This window comes from Schistocerca piceifrons, chromosome 4 (genome assembly GCF_021461385.2).
Source record: "Schistocerca piceifrons isolate TAMUIC-IGC-003096 chromosome 4, iqSchPice1.1, whole genome shotgun sequence".
Classification (NCBI taxonomy): Eukaryota; Metazoa; Arthropoda; class Insecta; order Orthoptera; family Acrididae; genus Schistocerca; species Schistocerca piceifrons.
The window spans coordinates 263,627,997-263,654,285 of record NC_060141.1 but is presented as its reverse complement, the minus strand read 5'-3'; the positions used below and the strand labels follow the sequence as shown (position 1 = coordinate 263,654,285).

The following is a 26,289-nucleotide window of genomic DNA, read 5'->3' as shown; positions in this document are numbered from 1 at the left end:
ATTTGTTTTATCTGCTTCTTCTTCTTGTGGTTGAGACTTTTGACCATAAATATAATTTTTCTGTAATTGGTATGGCAGTAATGTCACAGTACAGAATAGTATAGTACACTGAGGCTCAGCCATTTTCAGATTTGAAACGTAACTGGTTGGTACATAAAGTTGAAGGACACTGCCATCAAGTCAGCAAGTTTCTAGTACGCCTGCTCTGGCTGAAACATAGCCAGAAAAGTTACTGCTTTTCAGTGACCTAACGATTATTGCAATATCTCTAACAGATGGGTTGGCAAAACTGATGTCTACTGGTGAGTTGGGTAATGAATGCCCAAGAAAATGCACTGGGTCTGCTTTTGATGATCCATTTTTGTCACTGCTTTATTCTAAAATGCCCTGGCACAAGATACTTTGATCCTAGATGTTAGCTACTTTTACTTTGTCCTTCGACTGAAATTGTATCTGACTTGTTGTAAAGAGGAACTGTGTTCATTAACTTAACTTAACTCCTCCAGAACAGACCATGAAGGCACAACGACACCGACCGGCCGCCGTGTCATCCTCAGCCCATAGGCGTCACTGGATGCGGATATGGAGGGGCATGTGGTCAGCACACCGCTCTCCCGGCCGTATGTGTTTCCAGACCGGAGCCGCTACGTCTCAGTCAAGTAGCTCCTCAGTTTGTCTCACCAGGGCTGAGAGCACCCCGCTTGCCAACAGCGCTCGTCAGACCGGATGGTCACCCATCCAAGTGCTAGCCCAGCCCGACAGCGCTTAACTTCGGTGATCTGACGGGAACCAGTGTTACTCCTGCGGTAAGGCCGTTAGCACTGTGTTGATAGTGATGTAAAAAATTATTTTCAAGAGATAACGCTATTTCTCATGTATTGTGTGAACTTGGTAAGCTATTCACTGTCGAAAATACTGCTCAAGTAACTAGAAATTTAAAGTCTTGGGTTATTGTGAACTGTGAATGATGTGCACTGTTAGACAACATATTAGTTTGCCATAAATAATGTATTTTTACGCCCGGGTTCCCGGGTTCGATTCCCGGCGGGGTCAGGGATTTTCTCTGCCTCGTGATGGCTGGGTGTTGTGTGATGTCCTTAGGTTAGTTAGGTTTAAGTAGTTCTAAGTTCTAGGGGACTGATGACCATAGATGTTAAGTCCCATAGTGCTCAGAGCCATTTGAACCATTTTTTTAATGTATTTTTATCTGATCAACTGTTAAAACTCAAAGTGTCACAAAGAAGCAGTTACATTACTGACTTCCAGGTTATTTGGGATTGAGTGTAAATAAACATTCTGTGTAAATCTGAGTTTACAAAAAAAAAATCTTCCAGTTTTAGCAAGTACATCATACTCATTATCCTCATTCATCAAAATAATTTTTTGTAAATTATTGGAATTTTCTTCATTGTTAACCGTTTCTTAATCATGATCCCTCGGTCAGTTGCAATATTGGTTTGGTTTGAAACAGTGAAACCAAAATTTTTCATGAGGCATGCTAATTATACAGAATGTGACCATATTCATTCTCACTGCAGTACTAGTATGTATGACTTTTGGCTAAAGATACAATTAGTAAATTGTATCTTCTTTAACAAAATTCTGCTTTTCCAAAAGGTAGCTAAAGAACATAAAGCTGTGTGTTATGCTTTAAATAGTCTGTAATTGTTCCCTGCCTTCCAATCACTGAATTACTAATAAAAAAAATGTCTTAGGGGTGTTGTCGGTGGAATGGAATGCCTAGTGAGCTTTTATGGGTAGATGTGTTTCGGCTGCTAGCATTGTTTTTGATCAGTTTCTTGTTTTTAGGCACATGAAACAGGCCAACTTTGCAGGTGATGAATTACTATTGATTTTCCTGTGATACATTACACAGTTTGTCTGTCTCGTTTGTTCACTCAGAACACAGTACAGATATAAATGTCATTAATACGAAATTAGACTCTATATTTTTAATATCCTCAAAACTAATCGTTTGCAAATGGTGCTGTTTTCTTATTGACATGCCTACACAACTTCCTCTGTATAAAGATAGCACCAGTAACAATGCACAACATATATAACTATTCGTCCAGCGACTTCTGTAGCAGACGTGAAAGTCACGGCTTGATTGTGATAATGCTGCATCAGATTTCCTTGTTAAGTGTTGAGCAGGTACAAACATTTATGAAGGATACTCAAACGAAATGAGCAACATTGGTCTTACACATAGTCAGCAGTTTATTTTTAAATTTAAATACATAATTACCGAGACAGAAGACAGGCAAACTGTTTTCGGAGCGATAACAGTTTCCGAAAGCAACCGCTCTCTTCCCTAGCGACATAACACTGTGTCATCTGCTCTAGCCCCAATACGGCGGTTCCATAGGGAACCTTGGTGTCCAGGCCTTCCCTATATAGACCTTGCAGACAAATTCACAAACGATGTTGTGTCTCCCATTGTAGTTTCAGTGTGACGAGAACTCCCAGAGGGGAAGGACTTCATGTTTCTTGTTTTTCAGACGGGTGAGTATTTTTTTCACTGTAAGTTTTTGTTATTCCGTGAAACTATAAAATATGATTGGGAATTTTAAGCAGCTGTGATGGGTAGAGGAGACAATAATAACTGTATTCAAGTACTAAACAACTTCGTAAAAAAATGGAATGAGCGTATGGGATCATTGCCCGGGAGACCCCATACCGGGAAGTTTGGCCACCAAGTGCAAGTCTTATTTCAGTCGACGCCACAATGGGCGATTTGTGAGCATGAAATGTTGTTGAGGACAACACAACACCCAGTCCACGAGCGGAGAAAATCTCCAACCCGGCTGGGAATCGAACCCTGGACCACTTGCACGGGAGGCGAGCGCTTCAACACCCAGCTAAGCAGGTGGTCTGCATCGTAAAACTTTTTGTGTAGCAGTGAGGCATCCATCTTGTCTATCAAGTGTTGTTGGGGCAAGTTGGCACCTTGGCTGAGGGGTATGTTGGCATAGACCGCGTGGCGTACGCCAACTTACCCCTCACTCACATTTTTTTTCACATAGGTATTTGCTGACGTTTTTTAACTACGTTCTGATACATTTCGTTGAAGGTTTGCCATGAAAGACGGAACGAGCAAAGCATACTGCTCAGAACGTAAAGAATTCCATACGTGCTCACATTATCGACAAAAGAAGTCTAGCCGCCACAGCAGAAGAAGTCAGCATCCCTGTACGGAGCCAAAAGCGAGAGAATGTGATGCTTCCAGTGATGAAGTCCCTGATGTTCTAAGTGGATATAGAACTCCTAGGAAGGTATGTATCTGCCAAGTAACATAACTTTAAAAAAATAGTTATGTAAACTTTTCCCTGTGGGCCTATTGAACTCTAAGGCCATATATCTAGCTGCTACGTATGCGTGTCATAATATCAGGTTCGCAACTGAGGACATACTTCGTATTGTGTGTTACAGGTTTTCTCCCTCGAACAGGAGTATCTGTTATGTGAATACCTTAAGAAAGCCTCAGATATTTATTTCGGCTTAAGCCCGAAGGAGGTTAGAAAATTTGCTTTTCAGTACCACCAAAAATGACCAAAAACGATATACCACTTTCTTGGGGCAAAAAGAAAATGGTGGGACCTGAGAGGTACACATATTTTATGAAGAGCCATCAGAGTTTATCCATCCGAACACCTGAAGCCACAAGCCTAGCCAGGGCGTCCGCAGCTCGTGGTCGTGTGGTAGCGTTCTCGCTTCCCGCGCCCGGGTTCCCGGGTTCGATTCCCGGCGGGGTCAGCGATTTTCTCTGCCTCGTGATGACTGGGTGTTGTGTGATGTCCTTAGGTAAGTTAGGTTTAAGTAGTTCTAAGTTCTAGGGGACTGATGACCATAGATGTTAAGTCCCATAGTGCTCAGAGCCATTTGAACCCAGCCAGGGCCACCAGTTTTAATGAAGTAAAGGTGAACAATTTCTTCAGTTTGCTTAAAAAGATTTTGGATAGACTGACGTTGCAAGCCCAGGATATATGGAATATGTATGAAACGGGGACCACAACTATACAGGAACCAGACAGAGTGGTAGCACGGAAAGGTTTGAAACAAATTGGAAGGATAACGTCTGCTGAAAGAAGTAGTCTCGTAGCCCTTGCAACATGTGTACCAGCTGGAGATAATGCTGTCCCTCCATTCTTCATATTTCCTAGAGCAAAATACAAACCACATTTTGTTCGAGACGCTCCAGCTGGTTCTAACGGTGACGCCAACAAGTTAGGCTGGATAGTAGAAACAAATTTTATTAAGTTTTCCAAGCACCTCATTCGCTATTCTAGAAGTTCGAAGGATAGCCCGACACTTCTGCTTTTTGACAACCACGACTCTCATTTGTCTATTGAAACACTTGATTAATTGAAAGAAAATGGGGTGGTTGTCCTATCATTTTCTCCACATTGTAGTCATAAATTGCAGCTTCTGGGCCTGAGTGTGTTTGGCCCACTTAAAAAATATATCAGTATGCGATGCTTGGATGACTAATCATCCTGGTCAAACGATTTCAATTTATCACATACCTAGGGGCATACAGCTTTTCTGCTTGCAACAACCCCATCCATTATCACCGCAGGGTTTAGAGCAAGCGGGAGTTGCCCTTTCGATCCTGCCATCTTTCATGAATTCGACTTTCTGCCATCTTCTGTCACTGATCGCCCGCCTCCTGATGGCGTCCAGACTGTGAATGCCGACGTTGTAACTGATCCGCCTCCTCAGTATAGTCCTTCCATCTCCTCTTCCACTGGTGCACCTACACGAAGCACACAATCATCGTCCCGAAATGTAGCACCAGAAGAAATTCGCCTTTTTCCAAAAGCAGGCCCACGAAAACTGTCTAACCGTGGCAAGAAAAGGAGACACACTATCTTGACAGACACGCCTACCAAAAATGTAAATGCAAAAAGTAAGCAAGTGTCAATCAGTAGGTCTGTTTTAGAGAAGGCAGGCAAAAGGGCTGCAACTCAAAAAAAGAGGAAGGGAAAACTATCTCGGGGAATCTGAAGACGAAACGTCAGATATAATAAGCTATGGTGATTCTGAGGATAGCCTCGACTTCTCACTACGTACAGACACTGAAGAGGAATACGAGCCCAAGTCTCCACCATCTCGAGAATGCCCACCAACACTGACTACCAAAGAGAACAGCATGAATGTAGTTCAAGAAGACAGTTCGGAGCAGTGCCACATGGAAGACTTCGTGATGGTGAAGTATAGTGCACGTCTGTATCGTGGAAAGGTATTGGAAATTGATGGTGATGAAATATTTGTTTCACAATGGTGAAAGAAAACAAATTTTGGAGATGACCTGACATTCCTGACTCGATTTGGTATAACAGAAGCAAAATTGAGGGAAAACGAAAACCACCAGTTCGTACTTTCTTTGAAGACATGAAGTTGCGATTCTATAATTTCGTTGCTATCTTTTATTTTATTATCATGTAACTTTTTATGTTCATTTACTGAGTTAATAATATTTTAATATTGTTGCCATTTTGACAGACACTAATACAAAATGTACAAGCAATTGAAAAATCTAAAAGTGGGAAAGTGTCAACACCATTTGTCCTTGATATTGTACTGAAATAAAAGAATCTTAGTCACTAACTTGTGTGTATTCCTCAGAATCTGTTAACCATGCCAACTTATCCCAGCACGTGTGCCAACTTGTCCCTCATGTGGGGTTAATTGGTATAGATGTAAAGTTTTAGTAAACATTTTTTTGCGATTCCTGCATGCAATTCTAAGTGATATTTCCACCATTAATTAATAGTTAAGGGATACCACTATCTGCAGCATCGATTATATAAGCGGGAAGCACTATAGGAAGAAATAGAAAACTCGTAAGGTAAAAACTATGCCAACTAGCCTCGGTCTGTGTGGTATAGGATCCATACGAGATACAATAAACTGATGGGATATCGAAAAAATTCAAAATAAAGTTCTGTTGGTTGACCTTGCTCAGTTCCAGCCTTCACGTCGATACAGAACCGTTGTCGATGGGCTAAGACGAGTGCAGGATATGATTTATCATCACTCCCGATATGGCTTATGCGTCGGTTAGAACCACATCATCTGCGGGCAATACAAAGTTCAACAATGCAGTACCGTGCTGGATAATCCACTGATAGAACTAAACGCTGGGTTCAAAATTATTTGGCCTTATTTCTTACAGCGTTTTTTGTGGTTTGATGTAACTGCAGTCATACCAGTATTCTACATACTGTATTCTTCGAAGAGTGCTATTCATAAGTTAGTTGTCGACTGCCTATCGTTGAAGCATATGATCTAGAATTATCTATTCCTACTCTGCGGATCGTTCTTTGTCGTGATCCTTCTGCCACTCCTGTATGGTATGGACAACCTACTACCCTGTAAATTTCTTCCAGTTAGACTGGCGCTTGTTGCTAATTTTTTTCCGTATATTCGATTGGCTTTCTAGGTGCTACAAACGGTAACACGCTTGCTGCAAGTTATTGTAATGAGTAAAGTTCCATTTTCGACAACCATGTATCATAGGAAAGAATGGTAAATTCCAATGTGCGTTGTTTTGTTAGTAAATGTGGCAGCAGTATTTCATTATGAAACAAAAGCAGCTAACAAACAAGTGCCTCGCACTCGCTGCTCGTTCGCCATCTCGTTCCACGTCAAATATTCATTTATCACCACTGTTATGTTATTTCTAAATGTTAAGTTCACAACCATTTGCCGTCTGTATAATTTAGACCTGCAGTTTTGAAACACACTCCACATTATGCAGTGCTGAGCGAAATTATATAATTTGCTAAAAACCTTTTTCTCCCTCGTGTACCAGCACACATTCGTAGGATAAAACGTTTTATCCATTTGAGAACGAGATGAAGGGAATAATAAAATGCCTTCATTACATGCTTCTGGTAAGCGGCTGCGTGTGCAGTATAGAAAAAGAAGAAGAAGAAGGAAACGGAACGGACAACTACAGCCCAACTGCATAAGAGCTGTATATTTGATCTCTTAAACTGTTCGGAAAGTAATTTTTTATGACATAGTTCACACATATAAGTGGATTCGGAAATGTGTGTGTAGGTTTGAAACAATATTTCAACTCAAATATGAGCCACTTGTAAACATTTATGTGGGGTTAAATATTGCAATACGTTTTACGAAGCTACACAATTTTATTTTAATGAAAGGCGATCTATTTCAGTCATGAATCTGACCGTCTTCGGGTTCCAAAAAGGTATTCAGCCATGCATTGCACAATAGTAATGCCCAATGAAACTGTCAAAATGTTCCATTCTTAATACAGCTGCCTATGTGTAACATTTGCTTCTTGCAAACATCAAACACACTTGTGCTGTGTATTATACAATACAGTTTTTAAGATTCATGAAATTGTCCAGCACCTCCAACACAAAATATTTATACTGGGTATTAATAGTTTAACATTCACGAATTTAGTGAAAGCAGGACTATTTCATCTCCAGGCAAAGAAAAATGAAATTCACATATTTAATAATGTAGTGTGCGAGAAATATCAACCGATAAGGATTTATTTCCGTATTTATTTGACGTATTTTACAGATCACGAGCATATGCTCCAGTACCTAAACAATTAAAACATAAATCTTATTATCGAATTCAAACAGAAGTGCAGAAAATTAAAACAGATGTGTAGAGACAATTTTGATACAGTCTTGCCTTTGAACTATTCTACAGGCACTCTCATGTATTGTTGGAGCCAAAATAAAATTGGTTTTATAGTTATTCAAAAAACACAAAGTTTGTATTATGGCAAGTGTAGATGTAGCTTTAACTAATTCCTATATTCATAAACGTATGAACTGAAGTATGCGAACCTGCTTCAGAATCCTAATAGTTATCTAGCATACAATGCGAATGGATTAATTAGTAGAATCTTATCGCCAGTAAAGTGATAACATTAATGGTTGGTCTTAAAAAACAGCTTATGATTCCATATGAGTAAAAAAAAGTCTTATCTTTTAGATGTGAGTAAAAATATCGTATAAGAATGTTATATATTATGCTATGAGACTCCGATGTGTTCGATTATATTTTTATGACAATAGACCTATTTCGGCGTGACTGCTATGTTTAGGTTATATCAGTTGGTCTTGATAACCACATGATATCGCTGTCTTAGCTGTTGTCTCTACTGTATAAGTTTGCTCATTTGATGTCAGTGGTGTCGTAGTTAAACTTTAGCTGGAGCAGTTAATTCCGAAGTCGTCGAATTATGAAAGTTTATTTCATAAGGACGTTGCTTGATAGGCGTATTGACAGTTGAGTCAATATGAAATAAACTTTCATAATTCGACAACTTCACAAACAGCGACTCTGGCTAAAGTTTAATGCTTACTATAGCTCCACTAATATCAAAGGAGCAAACTTATTCAGTAGTGACAGCAGCTAAGACAGCGATATCACATGGCCAGCAATTAAGACAGCGATATCAGAGCGATGTTGGAAATGTCGTGTGGCTAGGGCCTCCCGTCGGGTAGACTGGTCGCCTGGTGCAAGTCTCTTCAGTTGATGCCACTTCGGCGACGTGCATGTCGATGGGGATGAGATGATGGTGACGAAGACAACACAACACCCAGTCCCTGAACGGAGAAAACCCCCAACCCAGCCGGGAATCGAACCCGGGCTCCTTTGTGTGGCAGTCTGCCGCGTGAGCGATGTTAAGACCACCTGATATAACCTAATCGAACACAACAGTGTCTTGGCCTAATAACATAATATATATTGTCCATATACAGATATCAAAAAAGTTTTGCATCACCCTGGTTTCCAGAACTCCTGAAGATAGACGTTGACTGTGGATATTCTATCACAGACGCAATCCTTTTGACTGTTCAGAAATGTCACTAAACCTGCCCAAAGATGTAAACAACCACGCATGAGCAACGCCTATTAGACAGAGTGGTCCCGACAGCCGATCTGTTCTAGTTATTCCACCAGGGAGGAGGTACACCGCTAGTGTTGTCTGTAGTTCGACCATGCCTAGACGGTCAATATCGCGGTTCGATGGCGTCCGCATTGTTACTTTGTGCCAGGAAGGGCTCTCAACAAGGGAAGTGTCCAGGCGTCTCGGAGTGAACCAAAGCGATGTTGTTCGGACATGTAGGAGACACAGAGAGACAGGAGCTGTCGATGACATGCCTCGCTCAGGCCGCGCAAGGGCTACTACTGTAGTGGATGACCGCTACCTACGGAATATGGCTCGGAGGAATCCTGACAGCAACGCCACCACGTTGAATAATGCTTTTCGTGCAGCTTTCGGTCAATAGGCTGCGTGATGCGCAACTTCACTTCCGACGTCCATGGCGAGGTCCATCTTTTCAACCACGACACCATGCAGCGCGGTACATATGGGCCCAACAACATGCCGAATGGACTGCTCAGGATTGGCATCACGTTCTCTTCACCGGTGAGTGTCGCATATACCTTCAACAAGACAATCGTCGGAGACATGTTTGGAGGCAACCCGGTCAGGCTGAACGCCTTAGACACGCTGTCCAGCGAGTGCAGCATAGTGGAGGTTCCCTGCTGTTTTGGGGTGGCATTCAAAAATGGTCCAAATGGCTCTGAGCACTATGGGACTTAACATCTGCGGTCATCAGTCCCCTAGAACTTAGAACTAATTAAACCTAACTAACCTAAGGACATCACACACATCCATGCCCGAGGCAGGATTCGAACCTGCGACAGTAGCGGTCACGCGGTTCCAGACTGAAGCGCCTTTAACCGCACGGCCACACCGGTCGGCGGGGTGGCATTATTTGAAGCCGACGTACGCCGCTGGTGGTCATGGAAGGCGCCGTAACGGCTGTACGATACGTGAACACCACCCTCCGACCGATAGTGCAGCCATATCGTGCACATCTTGTGAATGACTTCCTTCAGGATAAAGACATCGCTGGACTAGAGTGGCCAGCATGTTCTCCTGACATGAACCCTATCGAACATGCCTAGGATAGATTGAAAAGGGCTGTTCATGGACGACGTGACCCACTAACCACTCTGAGGGATCTACGCCGAATCGCCGTTGAGGAGTGGGACAATTTGGACCATCAGTGCCCTGATGAACTTGTGGATAGTATGCCACGACGGATACAGGCATGCATCAATTCAAGAGGACGTGCTACTGGATATTAGAGGTACAGGTGTGTACAGCAATCTGGACCACCAGCTCTGAAGATCTCGCTGTGTGGTGATACAACATACAATGTGTGATTTTCATGAACAATAAAAAGGGGCGGAATGATGTTCATGTTGATCTCTATTCCAATTTTCTGTACAGGTTCCGAAACTCTCGAAACCGAGGTGATGCAAAACTTTTTTTTGATGTGTGTATATAAATATACGACGCAGCGGGCCCGGATGAGTACAAACAAAGAAAGTCTGTTTCGAGGACTGTGAGTTTCGAGGCATCTATTGGTGACGCGACGAAAGATTAGATGCATAACACTTTATAAAAGCACTCAGACATACACACCACAAGATCGCTAAACGATAGCATAATACAACTTTAAGCCGACGTGTATAAAAAATGGGATTTTTTCACTTGTCATACGAGTTCATAGACCAAGCGTACAAAAATCATCGTTGTCAACATGCATGGGGAAAGAGGAATCGTTCTAATATCACCACAAAGTAGACTACTCACGGATTTAGGTATGATTAAATACGATACACTGAATGTTCCATACTGCGAGACGATTCATTGGAGTCTGTGCTTGATGCAATGTCTGAGGTTATGTGGAAAAGCAGCGGGACACAATAAGCTATCGTTGACGTAGACGTCACGGGATGCCCGGAATTAACAGGGTTTCAAACATTATAAAGTAAAAAATGCAAATATATCCAAAACAACTTTCAGAGAAAAGACCAGTATTCAATTACGGTGCAACGCTAAACAAGGAGCTAACTGACGGCGTCTCAGTCTAATAATGTAATAATGTTATAGTATTTATTACGTTTTCAGAAGTCTGAAGACCACGTTGTCGTTTAAGTGTTTTCGTCGGACTTGTTTTAGGATAATTGTCCGGGTGCTGCCGACAGCTGCTGGTCACAATGAATATTTTTTCCCTCATTCTTGTCAAGTAACGTAATTATAAATTAAGTGTAACTTGAAGCGGTGGAAATTTCTGAAGGGGCACTTTCAGTACGATGTCTACGGAACGCGATGTAGAAGTGACATTTAAAGACGGCGGGCAGTGAGCAGTAGCTTCGCAGTACCAGAACGCGACGGCAGAGGGCATCTGCGCAGCCACACAGTAGTTATCTGCTCGGTTGAGGAGTGGGGAGAGACTTGAACGCACGGTAGGAACAGCGGCTTGGAATGCGGCCGACGCGATCGGCTCTGCAGTCTGTTCTGCGCGTCCGTGGCGATGGTTTCGAAGGCGGCGTTAGGCCGTCACGCGTGTGCGTGCTGAGACTGCGTCTGTGCGCAAGCTGTCAAAGTTCCGTGGGCGCGACCTACCTTCCACGAACAAGCCGCTACCGTCGACTTTACTCGCCAGTTGAAAGGACTGCACCGAAACAGTTAAGTGTCTCGACCATGATACTAAAATAAATAAATACAAGGAAAAGCACCGCGATGCATAGCCGTACATACATATTTATAATAACGTGTCGAAATGTTAAGTGCATAAATACAAACAATTTGCAGAAAAGTGTTGCTGGAGTCGCCATGCTTTCTTTACTTTCGTATGTTACATTGTCGATTGCAAAACGTTCATATTTAGTTGTCTCTCAGTTCCATGGAAGTGGTCCTCGTTTGATGCGGTGTTCCATTTGCGAAGAAGATTTTCAGTTCCCTCCAATGGACTGCAGAACTCTAAGGAACAGATACTGCCGTATGCATTTCAGTTATGCCACAGCTTACATCCTTTGTGAAAAAATAGAGAATGTGCCGAAGACCGTGTTTGACAAACGCTGTGTCAGTAGGAAAACTAGCTTGTAAGTTGAAAAACAACAAGTTATGCATCTCAAAATGCTTAGTACACAAAGTACGATGTCTTCTGCTGGCTTCACTAGAGACAAAAATCGACTATAGTGATGTTTTCATCTATGTGATGCTTGTGACTAATTCAAGAGGGAAAACTACATTTTTGGGTTTTATGCAAAATGTCAATGAACATGAAAAGAATTAACGAATCGGATACGCACTTAGCGATTTTATGTACTTGTTGGCAAAGTTATACATTCTGTACTGAACTCGCACTGTAAAACAGTCCTCTGATCTGCAACACAAATAATGTGTGTGTGCAGGACGGATCTTACTCGCAAAACGCTCATTTCCAGGCCTAATTGTTTCTGAATGATTTAATTCTGGAGTTTAGATAGATCCGAGGGATTAACAGACATGTCGAGACGAACATGTCACAAATTTTTTGTGAATGATCGAATATGATTCAGCACCGATATATAATAAATTTGCTCTCCCGAAACCTTTAATCAGAGGAGTGACCAGGAAACATGGCATTATTCCATCACATCGGCAAAACCTGAGAGATCATATTATTTGTCGTAATATGCATTCACTTATTGTCACCGCGTTTGTAGCGCGGTTACCCAGAAGTCTCTGCGTACGCTGTAGTTAGTCAGATCTTGTGTTTACGATCTCTATGGGGGCGATGTGTAAAATGCTATAGAATAATCCTAGATTTTTCACTTAAAACTGGCTCTTGAATCTATGTGAGTCGGACCTCACAGAAGAGTTCGCGTCTGTCTCCAGGCGTCTGTCAGTTCAAGTTTCTTGGCATCTCCGCGACACTCTGCCGCGAATCCAAAACGCCTGTTAGCATTCATGTTGATCTTCTTTGTATATGTTGAATACCCCCTGGCAGTCCTGTCTGGCAGGGATCCCACACATTTGAGGATGGTTCTCACGAGTGTTTTACAATCAGTCTCCTTTAAAGCCTTTCTTCCTCCTTGAACCCTTTATTAATGTTTGACGGAATATTCGTGCAGCAAACCAAAGTAGCTTACAATATACGGCCTCGCAACGATGAAAGGTCTCCATCAGTACTCTACACGTCTACGTACTGTGCGGAGGACGTTATGCACATAGTGCTCCTGCATCTATCGACAACCTCCACTTTGAGACTTGTACTAAAACAATGTTTTGGTTTTTGCTTTTTGCTCCCAGAGAAGGCCACAGGTTCACTAAAAGTCCCACATACAATTTACACACACTTTATTTGGTGGTGTGAATTCATCTGATAATGGTGTAATCATCCTAAAGGCTTAATGGAAATAGTAATTGTGACTGGTTATAGTAATTCATTGTTTGATTCCTCTGGATAGATTCGCAAGTTTATTTTAAGAGTTCGCAAAATAAGTTGATCTAACGCATCATACATTTCCGCGTGTTTCTGAAGGACGTAACGCATTGAAATGTCTAGCGTAGACTATTCTTCAGCAGCATTTTTTCACATGACAGGTGGTGATGAAAGCCGTCTTGGAAGTTTGTAAAACAAGATTTTAGCATCTTGTCGGTAAATGAAAGCGACTCCGCCTACAGTGACTTTTTTTTAAGCCTCTCCAACTCTGGGTTCTTTTGTACTAGTGCACAATCTGTACAAAATCGTAGACTTGCTTGTACAGCTCCTTTTGTTCCTAATAGTCGGTAACAAGGCCTTGCCAAACTGACGCTTTGCGATGAAGTAACGGACAGAGGACTACTTAAACAATCGGGTCTCCTGAGTGGTTCTAACATAGGATCAGCAGACAAAATAGCGCGGATCAATGACGTAAATTACTATTTCTTCACTCAAACTGATAGTTATTCGCGGGACGAAAGGAGTTTCCTGAAGCGATAAGCGATATAATGTGTAGTATGTTTCGCGTAGCGCTCTTGCAACACTTAGCAACAGATTTTGATAAAAATCGCTTGGTGAAATGAGTGATAGCTCTCTTTAAACGTGGTTGAATTTTAGGCTATGCATATAAAAAAGAAAAAGAACACGACAGGTATCATATTAGAGAATACTGGTGAACATCTTGAACACATCACACCGTGTAAATACTTAGCGGTAGTATTAACAAGTGGTATTAAACGGGACGATCACGTAGAACCAGAATTAGAAGAGGCGAACGGTAGACTTACAGTCGTTAGGAAGGTTCTGGAAAAGTAAAATGCATCTGTAAATGAACTCGCATTCAAGACGCTAGTGTGACCAATTCGAGAGTACTGTTCCAATGTTTGGAGTCCTTACTTAATGTGCATAACAATAGATATCGAACGAATTCAGAGACCCACTGCTAGGATCGTAACAGATTTGTGTAGCCCTTACAAAAGTGTAGCAGAAATGCTCGAGGAACTTAATACTGGGATTTTTGTAAGAAGGTGGTAGTTGTCGCGAATGTCTGTCAAGATATGTCCACACGATACCTCTGTCCTTGCTGTCCTTGTGCGCAGTCGCACAGAAATAAAAGGGCGGCACACAAATTTATGAAAAGAGCGCATGTACGTATGGGCTCTCATGTCCACATGTTGCTTCATTGCATAAGCAGTCTGCTATTGATCTCCTTCTCTGCTCGAGAGCTTGTGCTGCTTTTATTGTGATGAAAAGGCGACAGAAAAACAAAGCGCAACAGCGACTGTAGGCAAAGAGGTATCAAAATAAGAGAGGAACGGGAAATAAAAAGTGACAAAGATTTTTTTTCAAACTTCAGAAGGAAGTCGCAGCGAGATTTTAGATTATCTGCTGCGGAAACTTCAGTGAGAAGACTGAGAACAAGATTTCGTTAGTTAGTAATTGGCGACTTATATATCATTCTGAATAATTTATTTCGAATTTCGAAACAAAGCATGTCAGTGGTTATTCCTGAAACTGAGAAATACTTACTTGAGATTCTTAGTCATTATGTGAAGGCTAATTAACTTCAAAATGCGTCGCGTGTATTCTATTTCATGAAAAAGTTGTTTACATAACTTTAGTCTTGTAAAATTATGCAGGGTGTAAAGGGTATAAGTGCAGACGTTTTTATATGTGGTACCTTCGATATACACACATCAGTGAGTTGGTTGTTTTTTCTCTGTCGAACAGTCTTCCCATAAAAACATTTACAAACTTTACGACATGACGTTATCTGCATGGTCGTTACTGGACCACTAACTTGTAAGTGGACTATGCCTATCGATACAGACTTACCTCTTGCGTCCACGTGTCACACTTCAACACCCGACTAATCGCCCATGGGAAAATAAACATTAATCCACTACTGGCCATTAAAATTGCTACACCACGAAGATGGCGTGCTACAGACGCGAAATTTAATCAACAGGAATAAGATGCTGTGATATGCAAATGATTAGCTTTTCAGAGCATTCACACAAGGTTGGCGCCGGTGGCGACACCTACAACGTGCTGACATGAGGAAAGTTTCCAACCGATTTCTCATACACAAACAACAGTTGACCGGCGTTGCCTGGTGAATCGTTGTTGTGATGCCTCGTGTAAGGAGGAGAAATGCGTACCATCGTGTTTCCGACTTTGATAAAGGTCGGATTGTAGCCTATCGCGATTGCGGTTTATCGTATCGCGACATTGCTGCTCGCGTTGGTCGAGATCCAATATACTGTTAGCAGAATATGGAATCGGTGGGTTCAGGAGGGTAATACGGAACCCCGTGCTGGATCCCAACGGTCTCGTATCACTAGCAGTCGAGATGACAGGCATCTTATCCGCATGGCTGTAACGGATCTTGCAGCCACGTCTCGATCACTGAGTCAACAGATGGGGACGTTTGCAAGACAACAACCATCTGCACGAACAGTTAGACGACGTTTGCAGCAGCTTGGACTATCAGCTTGGAGACCATGGCTGCGGTTACCCTTGACGCTGCATCACAGACAGGAGCGCCTGCGATGGTGTATACTCAACGACGAACCTGGATGCACGAATGGCAAAACGTCATTTTTTCGAATGAATCCAGGTTCTGTTTACAGCATCATTATGGTCGCATCAGTGTGTGGCGACATCGTGGTGAACGCACATTGGAAGCGTGTATTCGTCATCGCCATACTGGCGTATCACCCGGCGTGATGGTATGGGGTGCCATTGGTTACACGTCTCGGTCACCTCTTGTTCTTATTGACGGCACTTTGAACAGTGGACGTTACATTTCAGATGTGTTACGACCCGTGGCTCTACTCTTCATTCATTGCCGGCCGGTGTGCCTTGCGGTTCTAGACGCTTCAGTGTGGAACTGCGTCACCGCTACAGTCACAGGTTCGAATCCTGCCTCGGGCATGGATGTGTGTGATGTCCTTAGGTTAGTTAGGTTTAATTAGTTCTAAGTTCTAGGCGACCGATGACCTCAGAATTTAATTCGCATAGTGCTCAGAGCCATTTGAACCATACTCTTCATTGGATCCCTGCGAAACCCTACATTTCAGCAGGATGATGCACGACCGCATGTTGCAGGTCCTGTACGGGCCTTTCTGGATACAGAAAATGTTCGACTGCTGCCCTGGCCAGCACATTCTCCAGATCTCTCACCAACTGGTCAATGGTGGCCGAGCAACTGGCTTGTCACAATACGCCAGTCACTACTCTTGATGAACTGTGGTATCGTGTTGAAACTGCATGGGCAGCTGTACCGGTACACGCCATCCAAGCTCTGTTTGACACAATGCCCAGGCGTATCAAGGCCGTTATTACGGCCAGAGGTGGTTGTTCTGGGTACAGATTTCGCAGGATCTATGCACCCAAATTGCGTGAAAATGTAATCACATGTCAGTTCTAGTATAATATATTTGTCCAATGAATACCCGTTTACCATCTGCATTTCTTCTTGGTGTAGCAATTTTAATGGCCAGTAGTGTAGTTTGCTCTTGCCACACATACTTGGAGGTACTGATCAATCTAAAAACATAAGACTTGTAGTGGCCGTAGTTAGTATCCTGCAATTGACGTAAATATTGATGTAATGTCGTTCAATACAATGTCCTCAGTTGTCAACAGAAATATCTGCAGTTATGCCATTACACTTCGTATGTAGATTAACATCCTCGGGCTCGACAAATATGGGAATTCTGCAGACACCCAAATCCACTAGAAGGGTAGCTGTGCTTTTCACGTTTGAATTTTTGGCACCCTCAGTGCGCTTCATTTCTATTCCTGGTAGTTTTTTTGGTGCTATACACATACCCTAACATTTCGTTTGTTCAGATGCCAGGCTCCTCAGTAATTGCTATTAACTTATCATAGCAAGAATATTCATCCACAATTTTCATACACACGTTTCATGAATTTCTGGCTTATTCTTCTCTTTTTCCTAATTCGAAATTTATGGCAGTTTGTTCTTTGCAGCAATATGAGGCTTTTTACCTAATATTTGACGTTCAGGCCGTCACACCTCAAAGTATTATTCAAATAATCTTTATAAGCGGTATTCCAAACGACTTTTCTTTGTCTGTATTCATCTATAAATTTAAATGTGCTTCCTTTGGAGTCAACAGACATTACTGCACATAAAGCACCTCGCAACATAAGCTCAATACAATACAGAATGAAACACACATGAGTCTCAGCTGCCTGTCGTTTGTTAAAAAGCACAAAGGATCCCACCGAAGGCGGGAAGCAATGCGCTTCACACACAGTTTCCATTTCTAGGAAATTACGCGTACACAATTGCACTTGTGTAGTTATGCTGTTGGAATATTATGCGCGTGCGCTAAGTTGAACGGGACAAAAAGCTACCATGTGGACTCACCTTTAGGTACATTTAGCGCACCTCTACTGGAGGAAAAAAGTGTGACCCTCATGCTGCCGCCATCTTATATCTGGCATAGAGATCGTGGGAAGAAAAGAGATTAGGGCATATTTCCTTCGCTCAATACACGAATCAAACAGGAAAGAAAATCGCCTTTGCTGGTACGCCAAATCCCCACTATGGGGCTTGCGGAGTATTCGTGCGGCTGTAGGTAGATCCAGTGTCAGATACTGAGCAAGGTAACACACTGATTGAGGAAATGGATTCGCATTATGAAGTGACAGGCTTTATCTCCCCTTATGGCCACGCTGATTCAGACTTTACGAGTAATTCTATCTCCATCAGTCGAATTTCCAGGTACAAAACAACTTCAAACGCCTTTGTTAAATACTTGACATTAAGCATGTAAGCGAGAAAAAGTTTAGAAAAGGATTGAACTTATGTTTAAAGATTGTTGGAAGTCGCCAAGTGCTCTCATTATCAAACATTGGGCGAGTGTAGTCTGACTAATTCGCACTCTGGTTTAGCAAAAGCTAGTTTTTCACGCATCTCGATGTTCATGACTTCATATCGCCTGACGTGTATACACAATTACACAATTTTGCAGGCACAGTCGGTGGTATATGTGGATACTCTCCGCAAAATGTGTTGCGAATGGTTAGTATTATAGAAGTGATAAACTAAAATGTCATACTGATGTTGAAGTTTTACCGCGTGAGCAGCGAAAATGTAGTAAGCGATGAACTTATTTCCTTTCATTACTTTATGGGCAGTGTCAGAGAGAAAAACTTTTGTAAAGCTTCGGAATTATGTTTACAGTTTGTTCGAAGTTGCCAAGTGCTCTCCCTATCTCTCTCAAATACTGTATGAATACATTCTGGGTAATTTTTGCGCTGAGTTACTCTGCCTCAACACATACGAGTATAAACAATTTTTAACTGTTACACTTGTCACACTGTGTTAATCCTTTAATATAAGATAATACCACTTACTGGGAAGGCTATAACAGCGTTTAAAATTTTTAAATTCGGTCGTAATTATGAGAAAAACTAGAACTCAAATTTTTATTGCCTCTATAAGCCGTTAGATACGCAACCTGTAACCGGCAGTGAGCACTGTGCACCGTGTTACCCGTTTAGTAACACAGAAACCAGGTGATGGAGTGTGGAAGCCCGGGCTTCCTCTGCATTCTAAACGTTGACGCTCTCATGTGTTCCCAAAAGCTGCTGACGGGTGAAAACTGCTATATTTCATAAGAGCTGAAGGCATCAAGTTAACGTAGAAACCACATAGTCAGAAGCACTGAAACAGGGCGTGTGAAAAAAAACTATGCTCCGAAAACCTCCGGCGTAACAAGAGGCCCAGTCGTATACGGAGGGCTCTGCCTAGAGTGGAGACCAAAGTTGAATGAAAAACTCTGTGTATGTCGTTAATAAGATGTGTTACATAGTTAAATATTATAATGGGAACTTAATATTGTAACCGTTCTCAGTGAAGCATTTCTGGGTGCGACAACTGTGTCCTCGAAGTCACCCCAGATGTGTTCGTTAATATCCTGACCTCTGTCGAAGTACGTCTTCATGGCGCAGACGTTTTCCATCTGGGCCTATAATTCATATTACTTTGGCTTAGTTGTCTGCATTTTCCTCAAATCAATCATTCGTGCATAGTTGTTCGGCAGATATACTACTTGAGGGGTAAGACTTTGTGCAGATTACCAATAACTCTGAACTGGTGTTCTGATTGAAATATAAATATTATCACATAGTTCGCCTGCTTAGCTGGGTGGTAACGTACTCGCCTCCCATACAAGTGGGCCCGGGTTCGATTCCCGGCGGGGTTGGAGATTTTCCCCGCTCGGGGACTGGGTGTTGTGTTGTCTTCATCAGTATTTCATCCTCATTACCGGCGCGCAAGTCTCCCGATGTGGCGTCGACTGAAATAAGACTTGCACTTGTCGGCCGAACGTCCCCGGATGGGGCCTCCCGACCAACGATGCCGTACGCTCATTTTATTTCCATTATCACAGAGAGATTCACACAGATCACAATTTGTTTAGAAAATTTGTAACTCTGCAAGGAAGTGTGTGCTGCTGGGTAACTTCATGGCAGGTTATAACTTCTTGCCACATTGAGACTGGATTACAGATACTTGCCTTTTGTGGGTTCGAGTCCCCGTTTTGTATTCGGACACAGTGGTAGTGCATCAGGAAGTTTCATAACAGTCTACGCTCCACTCTAGTGACGTATTCGATATGGAACGTTGGAAGTGTCTAAGCCATTTCAGTGTGATATCCTTTCTTCGAGGATTGCTAGTCCAACAAGACCTATAGGAGAGCTTCTGTGCAGTTCGTAAACTTGGAGAGAATTTCTGGCAGAAGTCAAGCCGTGAGGGTGTGTTGTCAGACTTTCTTGTATTGATCAGTCGCTAAGTGATAGTCTCTGACTGTAAGAGTCTTAGTAATGCACATCATTGTAGGGTTTCAAAGAAAACAAAAATGTTTTATTTGGTACACACTGTGTCTCAAATTTAACAGAATCCACATGATGAGCCGTAGAAAGCCGATTAAATTATTTTTCCACTGTCAACGAGAAGCTTAAGTGTTTGAGTAATCTCAAAACCTTGTGGCGCCTCTGTTTCCAATTACTGAAATTTCGTTTTACGTATCAAAAAGAAGTTATTGTGACGGAAGTTTAATCACATGCATGCGCCTTTGCTTCGCAAGAACTTTTTGCTCATTTTAATGTGCGTATGAGACAGACTTTTCGAGAAAGGCTGTAGTCAGTGGATATTTGCGTGTACACGTGCGTAATGTCTGCAACCACATCCCGACCTCCACCACCGTCCGATGACAGCGCAATTCAGTTGCTGCATACCTGGATTTCAGGGGCATACGGGACACACTGTATGGGTCTAAATGTAATTGTCCTCTCTGCCAGAAACTGAGGAAGTAGGTCGGTGTCCTGACAAAAGAATTAGCTAAAAAAGAACAGTTAACGAGTGATGCCTAAGTAAAGCAAATACAGAAAGTCTTAGGAGGAATATACAGGAAAAGAAGTCCATTACTGTACAACTACACTACAGATGACAAATTTCTGGAAACAATATGTACCATACTGTATTCCACCTTAGGTGGAATGGCCACATAAAACAAGGGCCACGTAAAACAAACAGTGGCAAGAGCAGATGCCAGATTCATAAGAAGAAGCTTAATAAAATATGACTTATACGTGAAGGAAGTGGCTTACAAGGTAATTCTTGAGCATTATCTATCAATCTATGATCCTTACCACGTAGGATTGATAAAAGAGATAGAGTAGATTGAACGAAGAGCGGGTTCGTTTAGCCGGCGCGAGATCATTACAGAGATGTTCAGCACACTTCAGAGAGAGACGTTATAAGTAGCAGTGTGGACTACGGATAAGTTCACTATTGAAGTTTCGAGTGAGCATTTTTCGGGAAGACTCGGAAAACATATTACTTCCTCCCACATAGATCTCCCTTAATGACCAAGACGAGAAAATTCGAGAAAGTAGAACTTGCGGACAATCATTCTTCCAACGGCATTGGCTAGTGGAACGGGCACTGAGCATCAGTTAGTGGTACCAAAAGTACCCTCCGCCACACACCGTTTGCTGGCATGCGAAATATGGTGTAGGTGTAGCGTGGTCAATATTCAGGGGTACGATAGGAATGATCATTAGAAGCAAAAAAGTCTACTTCCTCATTTCCTTACAGTGAAACAAATCTTTTCTAATGAAAACTCTTCGCTTTTCGTATTTTGAAAAATCGCCGTATGGACCAAAGCAAGAAGAAAATGTCTAATGAACATGGACTCTAAAAGTGCATATCTTAAGAGCTATGAGTATTTGTGCACCTTCGCTGCTCTGAAACACGTCTCTTCTACCGAAAAAGTGTTCATAGCTCTTAAGGTATGCATATTAGAACCCATATTTAGTTGATCTTTTCATTTCGAATGACCGTTCCAGTCATGTCACTGAATATTGGCCATTCCCTGTGGGACCCTGTAGATGCTGCTTAATGGATTTTTTGTAAAAAGAAAACGGAAAGTTTTATGCAAAAAGCAAGAGCTTCTCCGTTAAATTCTTTTTGAGGAGTGGTGTAATGGAATTAACGAAACGTAGTATAGTCACTTCGAAGTGCAGTTTTACAGTCGACATAAGTGACAAACGAGAACGTTTGCTAACAGCAAATTTTCTCCAGCAGTACTTTCTTGACAAAGGAGGGCTGTCTAGCTGGACGGGTCAGAGACTAACGCTGGGTAAGCAGCCCAGCGGTGTGGCAGGCGCTCTGGCACTGAGGCCATAGTAACGCCATAGCAGATAGTACTACGTCGTCGGTCGATACTGAAGCAGAACACACTGACGGACACACTACTCTATTCTTCTTGTAATCTGATCTTCGACTGGGATGTTCTTATTTAGGGCCTATTCATGGCATCAATTTGAAATGTGCCCCGCTATCTGTCGTCTAAATGCCGCCTGGGAGATTAGAATTACTCTGTTTCTTGCTTTGTATAAGTTTTCAAAACTGCTCCACTCAGTTTTTCCGTCCTACGACGAGAAGACTTCATGTACGACTGATTTAATTCTTGTGAGTGTGCACAATATGTTGGAAACTTGAAGACTTATTAAAGATTTTACGTTCCAGTAGAGTCCCCGGTGCGGATGCGCTTTCACATACATGAAACACGAAAAAAAAACTAATTCAGAAGTCTACTACACGATCAGTGACATGGTGCTACCGTCCAAGTGCAAATAGATAACAGTCCATGTAAATTCCCTTGTGCCTGCAGTACATTACACAAAACTAGTTGTCGCATTACAGCCCACACAAATCGAATCGACTAGAACAGATCTTTTGTTGGAACCAGAATAACATCATCATTTAGGATTCTCAAAAACTAAAATTATGTTCATTAGAATATGCACAGTGGCAAAAGATAACCAATAAAACAACTTCGATAAGAAGAAAAACACAAAATTAAAAATAATGTGGAACGTGGTGTTAAAAACGATTGAAGTTACGTGCCTAATGAGCTCTTGGACGCACTTCGCCTTGACATAGAAATCCCTGACAAGCTCGGATGGCATCACGACATGACGTCAGTTGCACGATCTGAACAAACAGTTCAGCTGTTCTTGTTAATTATTGTAATTCAGGATGCTCATTTCTCTAAACTGTGAACTGCGACGAACTGAAACGTTCTCTACAGTCTCTGACGAAACAATATTTAGAAAATTGTGCTCCATCTAATTCCTAGAATGCCTACGTCATAGATTACACCAGACCAATTTGTTTCTGGTTTTGAACCCTGTATTGTGCGTCAAATGGGAGTATAGGGGACATACCAGGGTGGAATATGCAATCCCAGTATACGCTGCGTGGTATTGCAACTAGCGGCAGCAATATGAAAGAACAAACAGTCTTGGTTGCAAAACTGGATTTTTTATTTTATTTACCCTCCAAAGACGCGTTTCACCTTATACAATGCATCTTAAGATTGATCTACGAGAAAAAATACAACTTTTCTTGTAAATGGCATGACCCCGATTTAGCAAAATTTGAATAGCAAGAGAAAATAAAACAACTTACTCTCAAATATGGTGTTAAGCACACCGGATGCCGTACATACAAATGTCCTATCAGAAAATCGCCGTGGTCATAATTTGAAAAAAAAAAGAGCGGTGTGAAACATGACCGATAAATTATTCAGAAGCCAGTAAACAGTCTAATGCACTAAAAGCCCAAAACACACTCAAACAAAGATTTAAAAATATATAAGAAACAAATTGCTGATGTTGAATTCAAGGGAAAATCGCGCCTAAAGACACATGAAAGCCGCAGAAGGTAGTTGCCCCTGCCTTTTAAAAAAGGCCTTGCGTGGTGCCCTGCAAAACACATCACCTCGAGAATAGTCAAGAAGTATTCAGAAGCAAATAACCGACTGAGTCCCACAGGAAGTACGCATATTTGTATAAATAGGCAGCAGGTTACCCTGTCAGCTATGAGGCGCCGTCCAAATCCACTAAAACGGGATCAAGCCCACATAGATGCATCACAGTAAATACGTAGGAGGCGGAGTTGCGTATGCTTCTCGCTGTGCACATAGTACTGGGCATAGAAACGTACAAGAAGTATACGGCTAGTATACGCAGCCCACAGAAGACGGCTCATGTAATCACTAAGAGAAACATGGCAAACAGTAAAGTCATGTAAAAGATTTTCCTTAAAATTGCAGGTAAAATGTTTATACTAATAGGTCATAATAAACAAGAGAAATAAATTTAAAAAAATCAACAATTAGAAAAGTGTATACTGCTGTGGTGCGAACGAATAAAACCTGTACGAGGGAACCAAGAGCATCCAGATAGAATATTACTGATTGTGTCTTACTTTCTGAGCTTACTGACTATTATATGACGTTATTTAGCGCGTCTGTGACCTAATTTTGACTCAAGGGGAAAAAGTGTACGGAATGATTTTTAGCCATAATATTACCTGGTCCGCTAAGAAATTAGTTCTCTTGGTTCCCTCGTGCAGGTTTTATTCATTTGCGCCACACCAATATATACTTTTCTACTTAATTGATTTTTTAAAAATTTATTTCTCTTGTTTATTATGACCCATTTGTATAAACATCTACCCTGTAATTTTAAGGAAGATATTTTATATGGCTTTATTGCTCGTCGTATTTCTCTTTGTGAATTTACATGAGCCATCTGCCGTAGGTTGCGTATACTAGCCGTATACTTCTTGTACATTTCTATGCCCAGTACTATGCACACAGCCAGAAGCTTGAGCAACTGTGCTTCCTAAGTATTTACTGTGTGAAGCATCTCTGGAGGCTTGATATCGTTTTAGTGGATGTGGACGGCGCCACGTATCTGACAAGGTAATCTGCTTCCTATTTATACAGATATGCGTACTTCTTGTGAGACCAAGCCCGTTGTTTGCTTTTGATTATTTCTTGACTATTCTCGAGGTTATGTGTTTTGTAGGACACCACGCGAGGCCATTTTTAAAAAAATTGACAAGAGCAACTACCTGCTGGGGCTTTCATGTGTTTTTATGTGCGATTATCGCGTGTATTTAACATCGTCTACGTCAGTAAGTTGTTTTTTTTTATATTTTTAAATTTCAAATTTTTGTGTGAGTGTGTTTTGGGCTTTTAGTGCACTAGACTGTTTACTGGCTTCTGAACATTTTATCGGTCATATTCAAATATATTTTACTCTTATCTTAGAGGACACTTGAGTATTGCTCATCAATGTGGGATCTGTACCAGGTTGGGTTGGCAGAGGAGACAGAGAAGATCCAAAGAAGATCGGCGTGTTTCGTCACAGGGTTATTTGGTAAGCGTGATAGCGTTACGAAGATGTTTAGCAAATTCAAGTGGCAGACTCTGCAAGAGAGGAGCTCTGCATTGAGGTGTAGCTTGCTGTCCAGGTTTCGAGAGGGTGCGTTTCTGGATGAGGTATCGAATATATTGCTTCCCCCTACTTATACCTCCCGAGGAGATCACGAATGTAAAATTAGAGAGATTCGAGAGCGCACGGAGGCTTACAGTAGTCGTTCTTCCCGCGAACCATACGCGCCTGGAACAGGAAAGCGAGGTAATGACAGTGGCACGTAAAGTGCCCTCCGCCACACACCGTTGGGAAGTTTGCGGAGTATAAACGTAGATGTAGATGTAGACACTGCGCAATGTTTTTTTCAAATTCTGACTAAGGCGGTTTCATGATGGGACATTTGTATGCGCGGCATCCTATGTGCTTAACACCGTGTTTTGCCAGTATTTTTTCTCGCTAGTCCAATTTTGCTAAATCGGGGTCAAGCCATTTATAAGAAAGGTATTTTTTCTCCTAGGCCAATCTGAAGCTGCCTCGTGTAAGGTGAAACGCGTTATTGGAGGATAATAAAATAAAAAAATCCAATTTTGCAACCAAGACCGTTTGTTCTTTCATAAATTTGAGCAATATCCTGTCGTGGACGTGGGTGACAACTCTTGCAATGCGTGGTTTGCGACGTTATACATCAATGACCGAGGAAGGTCAACATCTCAGCGGCCTTGGTTCCCGTCAACAGTGATGGATAGACAACTGCACCACTCAATTAGCCAATGTGTATTGATCCGCGACCGCTGACCGAATCAGGACCCATGTTGCACTGGACGTGTAAGGCCAGTAACAACTATTATGGTTCAATGATTCGTCTATGAGTCACTTTCGCTGCTGTGTAAATGCCTCGCTTCCTTGCAACGTACCTCAAATACTGTCACGGGAGTAAGAAATCGAAAATATGGTGCAGCGGAGCATAGGTGTGGTCTTCTGCGGAAGGAGTACATTAGAAGGTACAAGTAAAGTTTTAGTTGGATGGTAGTTTGAGATGAGCAGTTCCTGCCTCGCTTTACACTTTGACTAATCGCCTGGTGTGATCGTAAGTGGTCCAATGAAGAATACGGCGCACACCTTAAAACGCCTTCTTAGCACTCGAGGTGTCGTTTGCATTGTAGAGGGTGTTTGCCCTTCTAGT

General features: G+C 42.0%; 1 protein-coding gene and 1 pseudogene across 1 annotated transcript in view; one reads left to right on the top strand and one right to left on the bottom strand.

The window, feature by feature from the left end:
- Window positions 1–702: 702 nt before the first annotated feature.
- On the bottom strand, window positions 703–820 carry LOC124796998 (annotated as a pseudogene).
- A 10,543-nt stretch (window positions 821–11,363) lies between these two features.
- LOC124795276 (calpain-C) overlaps window positions 11,364–26,289 on the top strand; it is a 449,990-nt gene continuing 435,064 nt past the window's right edge. Inside the window, exon 1 of the mRNA XM_047259222.1 lies at window positions 11,364–11,550. The gene's annotated coding sequence lies outside the window, so the exon portion shown is untranslated. The remainder of the gene's footprint in view (window positions 11,551–26,289) is intronic.